At 39.4% G+C, this 13,080-nt stretch overlaps 1 long non-coding RNA gene across 6 annotated transcripts in view; it reads right to left on the bottom strand.

Moving 5' to 3' along the window:
- The window catches only part of LOC140611654 (uncharacterized), a 151,334-nt gene that overhangs the window by 49,742 nt on the left and 88,512 nt on the right, over positions 1-13,080 (bottom strand). Inside the window, exon 4 of one of the 6 annotated variants that reach the window (XR_012012743.1) lies at positions 10,874-11,117. The exons of the other annotated variants lie outside the window; for them this stretch is intronic. This is a non-coding gene — a long non-coding RNA (uncharacterized lncRNA). Of the gene's footprint in view, positions 1-10,873; positions 11,118-13,080 lie in introns of those variants that run through there. 6 annotated transcript variants of the gene reach the window in all.

Here is a 13,080-nt window from a genome sequence, read left to right as displayed (position 1 = left end):
TTCTGAAAATTCTGTTTAAGTTTGTTATGTGTTCGAGAAAAGGAAATGAATGGCAATAGATCTTTTCTCTTTGTATCTCGGCGTCCACCACATTTTGCTTCGCTGGGAAGGACAAAGCATCCAATAAGGAGTGCCTCTGCTTCTAGAGCATTCTCAGGTAGAAGGACTAAGCCAGCTAGGAGTTAGCCACCTTCTGACGTGGCCACCCTGACAGAGGCGGATTAGCAAGGATCAGGCTCTTACCCTGATGCTAGAGGGATAGAAAAAGCACTGTACCAGGACCAGAAAGTGGTCTCTGGCTGTAGCACACACTTGGCTCCTGTGGAAGATGCTCTGAAAATCAATTCAGCTCTTTGTCTTTTGGATAGGTGCTCAGCAGTAGACAAGCTGCAGTCCAAGGGGATGCCTGATATGGTGCCCACTGTCAACCAGTCTCAGCCCAGAGAAGGACATCTGGAAAGTGAACATATCTTGTCTTAGGGTACAGGTGACTGTTAAGAGAATGAGTGGTTGGGTTGGCACCTCCACTTTAATCTTGGTCTACTGTACACCAAAAAAATGGGCCTCCACTTTATTTTTTTGAAGATTTTATTTATTTATTCAGGAGACAGAGAGAGAGAGGCAGAGACACAGGCAGAGGGAGAAGCAGGCTCCATGCAGGGAGCCCGATGTGGGACTCGATCCTTGGTCTCCAGGATCATGCCCTGGGCTGAAGGCGGTGCTAAACCGCTGAGCCCCCCCCTGCGGGGCTGCCCAGGCCTCCACTTTAAAAGTCTAAGTGCTAAAAGGATTAACTAATTCCATTTTCTCTCCTGACAGAGGAGGCATTACAATGAGCTATTGTTAAATGGACCTTCTTAGGGGTCCAGGTCAAGATCCAGGAGTTAAACTGTGGTGATAAGTTCCAGGAAGGAAAAGATAGTGCTCTCTTGAGTACCATCAAAAGCAATTATGAACAGCAACACCTTTGGCATTCAGGACACCAACACTAGTGCACAGGATGTACAATTCAGACTGGAATTGGGGTTTGTTAATGGGATCATCCAGAGACATCTAGAATGATTCCTTTAGTTTATACTGTAAAGCTTAATGTACTATCAGCCAGAGATCACCTCTCTTATTCTACATCATAACTTCAGATCATCAAAAACAGTCACATGACTTTATTATCCTTGCTTCATCAATCTTAGTGTCTTAGAGTTAGCAATTCAAAAATACTTATTAAATAAAACAAGGTAGGATGGATTTCTTAGAGTGACTAGAAATTCAACGGTTTAGTGTATTTCCCCCCACACGACCCTGCTCTGTGTGACTTTGTTAGAAAGGAATGATAGAAATTGGAAATTAACTAATTAGAAAAGAAATAGGCTTTGTCCTCCCACCTACTGCAGGGGCAATCCAAATTGTCATCTTCAAGGAAAAACTTTCCAAAGGCAGTTTGGCTGGCCTTATACACAAGACCAGGTGGAGACTTACAGCTAAGTCATAAAACATAATTGATTAAACAAATATATTTCATGGGTACTAAGTAGTATGCTGGGTCATAGTTTGGTTTAAACCAATCTTGTAAGATATAAATGACTAGGTTTTAACTTCTTATCACTAGGACTCATTATTGATGAGACAATTCACTTATTTTGTCTGCCTGTATATGAAAAGGGGCATTAAAGAGAAAGAAGTCTTCTACCACCCTGTCCTCAGAATCTCAGACTGCCCTGCCCGTTGATTAGAGGGATCCACCTCTACTAGCTAAAGGTCAGAGGAAAAGGAAATAATTAATACTGTTTACATATAAACTTGTGTCAAAAAACCCTTTCCTAGGGAAAAGATAAAGTCAAACAATGCGGACTAAAAAATACTGGGAAGAAATATTCCCAAAATATTCCATAAGAATTACATCATTCACTGTCATTTAATGTATTAGGATATTCAAAGCCAGCTCTTCACTCATTGAATCATGTCCCCAAGGAAGGGCTTTTTCACCTTTTCATGGCATGGAACACACAGAAAATAATATAAATAATAATAATATCTGCAAAGCATATTGTAGTAAATACTTAGTTTGAACAGAGATGACCTACAGGGATGAAGACGCACCCCGCGAGGCCAAGGAGATGTGCATTGCAAACACTGTCCCCTTTAGAGGAGTGATCAGCAAACTTTTTTCTGGAAAGGGCCAGAGAGCAATATTCTACTTAGGTTTTGCCTAAAAAGGTTTCTGTCTGAACCTCTCTACTCTGAGGTTGCAGCACAAAAACAGCCACAGACCATACATAAATAAAAGGGCACGGCTATCTGTATTCAGTAAAACATGATTTGCAAAAACAAGATGTAGTAGGATTTAGTCCGTGAACCATAGTTTGCTGATTTTTATTTTCATTCTAAGAGAATGAAATAACTGAGTGAGTTGGCCCCAGGCCTCACCACTTGCAACACACACACACACACACACAACCAGGGAGCTGTATTTGTATCTATGTTGCATATTGAATTTCCATGACAGATACTGTTTAAAACAAATTTTACTTCTGAAAAACAGATAAATAAAACTTTGAAAACTATTTCAATAAATATTTATTATAAAAATATATACCTTTATATAAATATATAAATATATATATAAAAAGATATATATATATAAATATATATAAAATATATATAGAAGGATATTTATATATTTATATATATATATATATATATATCCTTTGGATAGTATTATTTGACTGAATTCTGCTACTGGTTTTGGGATGGAAGTCAAGGTTCAAATGACAGAAATGCTCGAAGAAACACTAACACCTGGGCACAAAGAAAGTATGTTAAAATGACATCTATTCTTCTTATGGTAAATATAAATCCTTCTTTTTAGTTTCAAAGGGAAAAAAATCTTGTCTTTTATTATCTATATACTTATAAGTACTGAAAAAATCTAAGACCCATGGGATGGTAATGAGCTCTGAATAAGTTGCTTATTACTGTAAGCATGAAAATAAGTTTACTTTCCTAATTAATTAATAAATTTAGAAGCAAATTCTCACGGGATATCTGGGTACAGGGAATGTTTCTGGGAATTTAGGGTGGGAAGGATAGATAAGTGACACTTTCACCTAGTTTTTACCTATCGTTCTTTAAAGAGCTTCCTTTCTAATCCCAAGGAAAACTATAAGCAGCCTTTTCCCTTCAATTTAATTTGTGAGTAGTCATCAAATTTTCAGTTGCAAACATTTAATTAGAGATGCTCACTGAAAATGCAGAATCCGGGACGCCTGGGTGGCTCAGTGGTTTAGTGCCTGCCTTTGGCCCAGGGCATGATCCTGGAGTCCCGGGATCAAGTCCCACATCAGGCTCCCTGCATGGAGCCTGCTTCTCCCTCTGCCTATGTCTCTGCCTCTCTCTATGTGTCTCTCATGAATAAACAAATAAAATCTTAAAAAAAAAAAAAAAAAAAGAAAGAAAATGCAGAATCCAATCGTGCATTCAGAAGATCTGAAGTGAGGCCCAGGGATCTGCATTTTTAACAAAGAGCTTGAGCTGGTGGACCGTACCTTGGAAATGATGACATAGATTTCATTGATTTACAGCACTAGGCTCTTACCTTTCCAAAAGGTGGAGGAATAGGATAATAGTATATTCTTTAGACAAGTGTTCTCTTTATTGTGATTTTTTTTCCAATGACATGTGTTTGCCTTGAGTGTCTGAAAAATAGTTTCTTTCTTGTTCCATTCATTGGTGTTCACTGACGCCTACTCCTAAAGGACGTGTTTTTAAAGGGTACAGGAATACAACTACACACTGATATGGTCTATATTTTAAGGCAACACTTGGTTTGAGACCTTTATCTGATGTCTTTGGGGAGTTGAGTTCATATTCAGTTCTAAACGTACCAACCCCCAGTAGACATGAGTGTTGCAGTCAACCGAGTTGAGATTATTGTACAAAGACATATTTTTAGCCAGTTCTTGTATTAAAAGTTTCTTGTATTTTGTTTTCATGAGAGGTATCTCCTGTAGCTTCTAGGTTTAAAAAAAAAAAAAAAACAAAAAAAAAGGAATCACAGGAACCGGAAGTATTGATCTGATTTAAAATGGGGGGGAAGAAAAGAAATACAAGAGAAAAGGAGCAAATATGATCAGTATGCCAAGCGCAGGCATGGTAATGATCTGTAAACATTTAGAAAATATAGTAAACACTTCCTTAGGAGGAAAAGCCATCATTTAGTTGAGTACAGGGTACAAAGACAAAGAGAAATGGGTCCCGATTTCTATACAGTTTTCTGTCAAACTCAAAGTTGCTGATTACATAGTTTCAGCCATTTTTAAAAAGTGGTTTTTGGCACACACAAGTAAAGCTCTTAACTAATCCAGGACTGCTGATGTGAATGCAGCAAGAGTTTATTTACAATTAGGCCTCACATTCCCAAAGGTAAATCCATTTTTAAAAATCTTTAGGAAACTTACCTCTGCAAAAACGCTGCTCTCCCCTCCCCCAAGGGTGTCAACTTGGGATGGGTGAATCAAATAAGAAAGTTGCTGAGTAGCACAGATATTAGTAAATATTTGCAACTCCCACAATTTCTGCTTTTTTAAAAGCTTACAGGTTCGATGCTTCCCTTTCAGCAAACCACGTTAGCCAAGAAACCCAGGAAACACTGAAACTTGCTGGCTTGGAAGATAATTCACATCCCAAGAGTAAAAACTGCTACTTACCCACTCTCATCTCCAAGCCACGAGCTGCCTTTGCAGCTGTGTTTCAATACTGATTCGAAAGATCACTTGCCTCTTTCTTCTTCCTCTCCTCCTCAAGATTTATTTCCTTAGAAAAATCAGTTCTGCACCATACTAATTTCTGAGACTATGTCTTTCGACCTTACCATGGTATTTTTTTCCTCGTTTGTTTTACCACATTATGTCTTACCAATAAAAATGGACAGCTCCCCAGAAAAGAACTTGTTTGAAGTGGTGTCTGGAAGAATCAAGTGTTTGTCTAAGGATATTTCCATGCAATGGGAACCTTTTGAGGATGGTCTGCAGTGGGTGATCACCCACATCACCAGGAAGAAGAGCAGCAACGCACAATCTCAATACCCATCTCAGACCTACAGAATCTAAATCTTCATTTTGATAAGATCTCAACATATTTTGTATTTTTGAGATAAATTTCTAGGCACAAGATGAAGCCACTCCTACCCAAGGTGCCACATCAGCAAACCAAAACTCAGATACCTTTCACGTCCCACCAAATGCTCTGCTTGACCAAAAATTGTCTATATCCAGTCAGCCAACCCCTAAACACCAAGCCAACTCTGGGTTCTATACTTACTTTCTTGTTCTTCTCTCCCCAAACAAAGTTGACTATGTGATTCCAGCCAATCAGATATTTTCCATTTTTCTCTTCCTTGTTCTTTACTCTTTACTATTTATCCTATAAAGCCTGCCTGCCTTCCACCCCATGTGGCAGTACTCTAGGTGGAGTCTGTCCACTTTGTGAAGAATTGAAGTTTGTTTGTATCACCTAAGTGGTCTTCTTTAATCGTTTTTTTAAACAGTTTATGCTTTAAAGTTTGAAGAGCAATTCTTACTTGAGCAAGGAGTATGGAGAGGAGCAGGAGAGAATCAGAATCACCAGGAAAGGTGTTCCATGTGCACATCTAGCTCACATTGCTCCCAGGATTCAGATTTTGCCATTTGCCATGCCTTAAGAGACTGCCCTCCATGGAGTGGGTGGAAAACGTGCTGGGGATATTTCTCCCATGTTTTTCCTAGTGGGGAGAGTATTAGGGTGCCACACAGCACTCTAAGGCAGGCCACATAGATGGTAAAATCCTAGAAAAACAACTAGCTATCCTCAACCATTATTTCTCCAGTGCAGGAGGCAGTGCCTAGAATATAACGGTGTTCACTAACAAATTGCAAATGATATCTAAAGAGCCCCAACATCACTAATGAAATATATATACACATTTCGATAACTTGAACAAAATTTCTTGGTGTGGTTAAAGTGAGATTACCTCTCCTTATGGTTTTCATTGTTTCCTGGTGTGGTTAACGTGAGATTACCTCTCCTTATGGTTTTCATTGTTTCTGACCAAGTCTAAACTATTGTTTTGTGGAATTTACCGTCTGTTCCAAATCTAAGTCCCAACAAAAGCATCGTAGAGTTTCGTTAGGCTAGTGACTCAAAGCTACTCTCTGATATCATGGAGTACACATTCTAAACTTTTGAGGACTTGTTTAAACCTGATTATATGGTATTCAAATGGTGGGAACTCCATAAATGCTGCTGGCAGACTGACAAGATTCACTCACCTCTGGCTTGAGTCTTTGTGACTCAGTTCCACCTCAAAGGAAAAGAATCCACAGTCTTCACCATCCATTCTGAAGCTGGGCAGCCTTTCACCAATGCAGAGAACTAATTGCTTCTTTTCTCTGGATTGCATATTGCTTATTACTGGCATGACATTCCAGTACCCAAGAAGCACAAATAGTGATCCCTGAAGCTGCTTTAACCTTTTCAGACTACAGCAACTTGATTGTTCGCCTCATTACACTCTGCAGACCTTGTCTGGGATGACAGCCCGAAATGGAGGGCTCCGCTGGCATCCTTCATTAGCACTTTCTTCACCATTTCTCAGCACAGCAAATGTCCCGGGAGCGCAGGCAAAAAAATTCAGCAACCATCCCTCAGTATTTTAGTACTCTGAGTCCCTGGGCACATTTCTTAACTATTAAATCATGTGTGTGCTTTCAAAAACATGCACTTAATGAGCTTTGCCCACCCCAGCTGGCCCCAGGACAAACCCTTCACTAGAAAATCCCTCTCTATCTGGTTTTCCTATCATAAAGCAGGAACACCAGTAAAAATTGAAAAATTTACAAAGCTAAGATGAGGATATGAAAAGGAAAGCAGTTTCAAAACGGCTGGGAAAGTATCCTGAAATTGCAATTACTGTCCTTTATACATTTTTTTAATTTAAATTCAATTTGCCAACATATAGTATAATACCCAGTGGTCATCCCATCAAGTGCTAATTCCTGTGCTATTTGGTATCAGATACAAAGCTCCAGCTAATCTGATCCCACTGGCTTTGCAGACTCATCATCTCCCTGTATCACCCACAGCAACCACTCCCTGACCTCAAGTCATGAACTGCATCCCCACCCAGTCAGCTACACTCATTGCAAAGACCCACCATAGTTTTGCATATTTGGATCATCTACCCTATTTGGTAAATGCATATTTGTGTGTCATGGCCTTGTTCAAATAGCTTTTCTATCAACCCTACTTGAACCACAGGTCATTTTTTGACCTGCAAGCCACCTCTAACTTTATTAAAAAAAAATAAAAACAAAAACAAACAAACAAACAAAAAACTTATTCAGCACATATCACATTAATGGTTGACTATGTACATATGTCTCCACCCTAGCATGTAAGATATTTTAGAGCAGGAATGGGCCTTAATCAGCAGGATATATTCCCACTACCCAGCTAAGTAAGTACTTGACTCTGTGCAAACAAGAAAAGTAAAAGCAATCAGTAGTTCATGCCCCAAATTAGAGACATCTTAGAAGACATGTTAGGAAACATTTAAGAGCAAGTAATATGCCTCCATATTTTGAAAAAATGTTATTGATGAAGTAAATGTAAAAATATATACTGTCACAAAAAGTCTAAAAACACAAATGTATGGAACCAGTAGGCCTCTATCTTTTGAGGAGTTAAAAAAGCTGAAAACCACAGAAATTGTTCAACAGGTGTTATCTGTTTGTCTAAACAGGAAGCTGGGGCCCATGGGTGGCCCAGTCCGTTAGGTATCCAACTCTCTTTTTTTTTAAGATTTTTATTTATTTATTCATGAGACACAGAGAGAGAGAGAGAGAGAGAGAGAGAGGGAGAGGCAGAGACCCAGGCAGAGGGAGAAGCAGGCTCCACACAGGGAGCCTCACGTGGGACTCGATCCCGGGTCTCCAAGTTCACGCCTTGGGCTGAAGGCAGGTGCTAAACAGTTGAGCCACCCAGGCTGCCCCAGGTATCTAACTCTTGAGTTCAGCTCAGGTCATGATCTCAGGGTTATGGGATTGAGTCCCAGTGTCAAACTCCATGCTCAGCAGGGAGTCTGCTTGAGGCTCTCCCTCTGCCCCTCCCCCTGCTCACACTGGGCTCTTTCTCTAAAATAAGTAAATAAATCTTAAAAAAAAAAAAAAACTTTAAGCTAGAAGCAATAATCCCATTAATCTGAATGACTGAAAAGTATCTCAATCCTTCCATGAGCCAGTTTCATCATATGGTTGTATAACCATATTATTTTGTTGAAAATGTTATTTAAATACTAATGTAAGAGTAAGCCAAAGCAAACCAAAAGTTAAAGACTTTTATCATCTTTAAATATAGCATTATAGCAAAAAAAAAAAAAAAAAAAAAAAAAAAAAAAAAAAGAAAAGAAAAGAAAAGAAGGAAAGAAAAAATAAAAAGAAAATTAGGGTCTAGGAAAACAAGCTGAGAAGATAAAAGTTTCTCTTCAAAAATTTTCTGGGGTGCCTGGTTTGGTCAGTAGGGTTAATGAGCATCCCCCTCTTGGTTTCAGCTCAGGTCATGATCTCAGGGTTGTGAGGCCAAACCCTACATTGAGCCTCAAGTTGAACCCTGCATTGGACTCCACACTCAGCAGAGAGTCTGCTTGAAGATTCTCTCCCTCTAACCTTCTAATGCTTGCTCTGTCTCTCTCTGTCTCTCAAACAAATAAATAAAACATTTTTAAAAATTACCTTTCTGTTAGCTATTTCAATTTCAAATATTTTCTATTAAAAAAGCCTGTGCTGTGTTATCCAGCCATGAGTTCTGAATACTAAGGATATTCTTCACGTAGTCACAGCGCACATTAGAGGGAATATTATTAGCCTAAGCAATACATAGCACGTCCTTTGATAAACAGGGATTAAAACAAAAAGGTGAAGGGAAATTTTGTTCCTTTATGTGCTTTATCTTCTAATTAAACAGCCACAAGGGCATCAAAGAGAAAGCTCTCTTTTTCAGGGAAAAATATGATTCTTGAATATTTGAAAATGTTTCTGGCAAAAACATGATGAGAGGGGCCAAACATAGGGCATGGAGTTTCTAACACTCTCGTTGCTTATTTTTATACCTAAGAAATACATTCTGATTCCGACCCTCTATCCTTATATATGAAATTTTCTTCCTGACATAACTAATATACATAGCCATTTCCTCACATACATCATCTACACACCAGACTATCACAAATGTTTGGAAGGGGTCAAGTTCAGGGACAGAGAGCACAGGCTATGTATCCCAGATGCTCCTTCACTTAATAAATTCAGACATGTAACTTCATCTCTCTTCCTCATTTTCCTCATCTGTAAAAATGGAGTAATACCGTAATTCATTACTTGGAAGACAAAAGCTTTTACATTTTAACATATTTGAAATCCAGAAGTGTCTTACAATTGCTATAGGGCCAAAGGGAAGTTAAGCTCTGAAGATTTTCATGTGTTCCCACCAGGAGAATTTTCTACCCTCCCTGTACCCAGTGTCTTGACCAAGCCATGCAAGTTTTCTTCGTTTACTCTTCTGGATGATAAATTTATTTTCATTTACCCTTATCCTGAGAAGGAGGTCCCAGCTTTATGCAAAGGCCTCCTAACTTGTGACTTTACAATTGAAGACATCTCAGATGTGATGAGCCATCTCAGAGGGCAGAGGTGAGACAATACACGGAAAGAGTCTAGAGCAGTACATGGCACAAAATAAACACTCAACAACTGGCAACTATTATTTCTGTCGTAGTATCAATATCTACTTGTCACTAAACAGACCAACAAGCTAATTACTTAATTCTCTTAATCGATGTCAAAAATGCAAGCATCAAAGTGAAGAGAGAAAGCTATTTGAAATAGCCTTTGCAAAGCTTAGGTGGTCACGGCCTGTGGCTGGCTGTGGCCTCAGTGGGGCAAGACACAGGATTCAGCCTCTTTCTCAGAAATGATCTTGCCAAGTGTTTCAAATCCCTCTGCTGGCTAAGACTGGCTTTGCAGAAAGTGTTCCCTTTTTGTTAATGGAAAAAAGGAATTTAATCTCGTAGAGTTCCTTCCTAACACGCTCAAAATGGACTCCCCGGAGTTCTGCAGATGCTGCATCAGCAGGGCGGGCGGGCGGGCTGGCAAAGACGCAATTCTCCTGGTATACCAAAGACTAGCTCGAAGGTCATGCTACTTTGCTAATTCAGTAAGACATAATTACACTGCAGAAAGCTAGTTCTGTTTTAATTCCTCTTACTGATATACAAAGTTTTTTGCAATTTAAATTGCTTAAATGTCAGGATATTCCCACACATCGCCAGCAGCAGTGTGTCTATATCTCCTCCAAGGCTCAGGATTTGGGCTTGAGACTAGAGGAGGAGCCTGTCGGTATTGGCAATCTACAGCCAATAGCAATATTTCTCTCCCTTTCTGGGTCCAAGCCCTTTTCCTCTGCTGCTTGACTTCAGAATGTGGGAAGCGGACAAGTGACAGTGGATTATGTAATACTTGCAGAGTTGCTTCAATGCCCAGCTCCACAGGCACTTTTCACATGACAGTCTATGTAAACCGTGTCCCTAGGAATTATGAAGGCACGATCCAGGAGGCCATAAATGATAGCTCTGGTCCCAGTAACTGGAACCAAGGCAAGGTCTTCAATGAATTCTTTATAATAAGGACATTCATTTTGACTATTTGATAATGTCACAATTAATATAACCTAAAAGCAAATAAACAACTTGCAACTACTGTTACTGGTTTTAGAATTAGTCTTTATCAAAATTTATTAGTTATCTATATAGCAAATAATTTAATGGATACCATAGTTGAGGCTTCCAGCATTTAAAGTAAATGAGATTTTATTTATAAAGCACCAAACTGGTGTCCACTTTAGTGGTACGAAATGCCAGAGGGTTCTTTAGGCCTCCAGCCTGAGTCCTATCTCTTTTCAAAAATCTCCACAGAAGATCTTCACCTTCCATGATTACCCATTCCAATTATCATATTCTTAAAGTCACAATTCCTTCTTGTTCCATAACAAAATCCATCCTTTTACCAACAAAGTCATTTTTCTGAAGGTGAATCCTAAGAGGAGATAAAGAGGGTTTTTCTTGTTAGCATAAGTAGTTCACAGTTCCAAATTTTGTTTTCTTTAAAGGAATCTGATATTGTGGAATATCTTCTGCCCCAAAATAAGAGTTTCTAAGGCCTCTCTTTGGTAATATTTTCTCTATAATCCTAAATCAAATGCAGTCTTTTCAGAATTACAGTAAACTTCGAAACACTGCTCAAATATAATGGAATATTGCCTATCAAGCATTGACTCTTTGAACTTATGCACAATTTTATGCACTTACTATTTCTCCAGATTATTTGACATTCTGATTCACATAAAAAATACCCCACACCCTAAATCCTTAACTTGGAGTGAATGAAGTCTATGCTACCTAATTTACCTCTTTCAATGTGAAATTGCAAAAGTAGAAAGGCGGTACCTTTTCCTTTTTGGCAGAATAAGTAGGTACCCATGTCAGGGTAGGGGTAGCCCCCATGGCTCAGAAAGAGGTGTCAAAGCCTGAGCTGGGCAAGAAGGGTATCCCCATGAGGGCAGCCTATATGGAGTATCTGAGCTCAAGCAGGGTGAGCTGGGAATCATGTGAAGATCAGCCAGGGATGGGGATTCAGAGGCCAAGAAGTGTGAAGAGGGTGTCCACACTGGGTGATGACCCTATGATGAGTGTCTGAACCCGAGCAAAGGAGGACAGGATCCATATGGGGGATGGCCTGGTACAGGTACCAGACCACAAGTAGGGTAATATGGGCCTCTACCACGTGGAGGAAAGAGGGAGTGGCCTAGTGTAAGGTGTTAGAGCCAAGCAGGGTGAGGAGGGTGTCAATGTGTGAGAAGAAATGGCAGCAGAGGTAGAAAATTGGCTAATACAGGGAGCGACCAAATATGTAAATAGGTAAGGATGGCGGGGACAGGTTTCTCACTATTGCATAGTAGATCACAAATATAGAAAGTAAGAAAACTATAATGACCCTGCAGTACGGTTGTATTGAGTAGGAATTGAAGGTATCAGTATAAACTTGTGTTTTCAACACATAGAAAGAGAAATAAATATCGATACAAATATGTGTCTGAACGTTTGAATATGTGTGCGAGGTGCAGGTGAGCTGGTATTTGTGCTTCTATATCAAAACATACGTATATGATACATACATATACGTAAATATGTGTACGTGTTTTATGCCCTATACATCACATACACACACACACACACACACACACACACACACACACACTCCCTAGGACTGGTAGCAGTGATATGCTGATAGCAATGAGCACACCTAGAGCCTGGCCTCCTGAATACATTCTCCAGTTAAAGGAACCCAGGCTGCTTAAAGAGCTGGAGAGAACTCAAGACTAGAAAGAAAAAGTACAGGATGATCCCAGAACATCCTTTTATGACAGAGAATGAGGAAGTACTCAAAGAACGATGGGGACATACGTCAAAGTTTGAGGCAGCTTTTACTGCCAAATCAGAAATTTTGAGTATCAAAATAAATAATGATGATAATGGAGTATAACCCATTGGATAAAATAGGAAACCATAAGCCCATGAATGAGTGAATTGAATGTCTGATGATAAGTGAGACATTTATGTAATTTCAAAGTAGCTCCTCTCAAAATACTCATTAATTACAAAGGGGGAAAGAGTAATTTTGCAGTGGAGATGCCCAGAAGCACCACCTTCATCAGGTAATAAGGTCAAAATTGGGTGCCACCGCATAAGCTGCAGTGGGAAGAACACAGTATCGCATTTGCAATATCTCTGACGAACATGCATAACTCAAATCATGAGGTAACATCAAACAAACCCATGTCGAAGGGCGTTCTGCAAAATAAAAGACCTGCAATCTTCAAAAACGTCAAGGCCATGAAAGTCAAGGGAAGCGTGAGAAACTATTTCAGACTGAGAGAGACTAAAGAAACATGAGAGATCACTAACTCTGGGAAACAAAGGGTTGCAGAAGGGGAGGTGGG

The sequence above is a fragment of the Canis lupus genome, chromosome 20 (genome assembly GCF_048164855.1).
Source record: "Canis lupus baileyi chromosome 20, mCanLup2.hap1, whole genome shotgun sequence".
Classification (NCBI taxonomy): domain Eukaryota; kingdom Metazoa; phylum Chordata; class Mammalia; order Carnivora; family Canidae; genus Canis; species Canis lupus.
The sequence above is the reverse complement of the archived record's forward strand: the minus strand, read 5'-3'. Positions and strand labels throughout refer to the sequence as shown.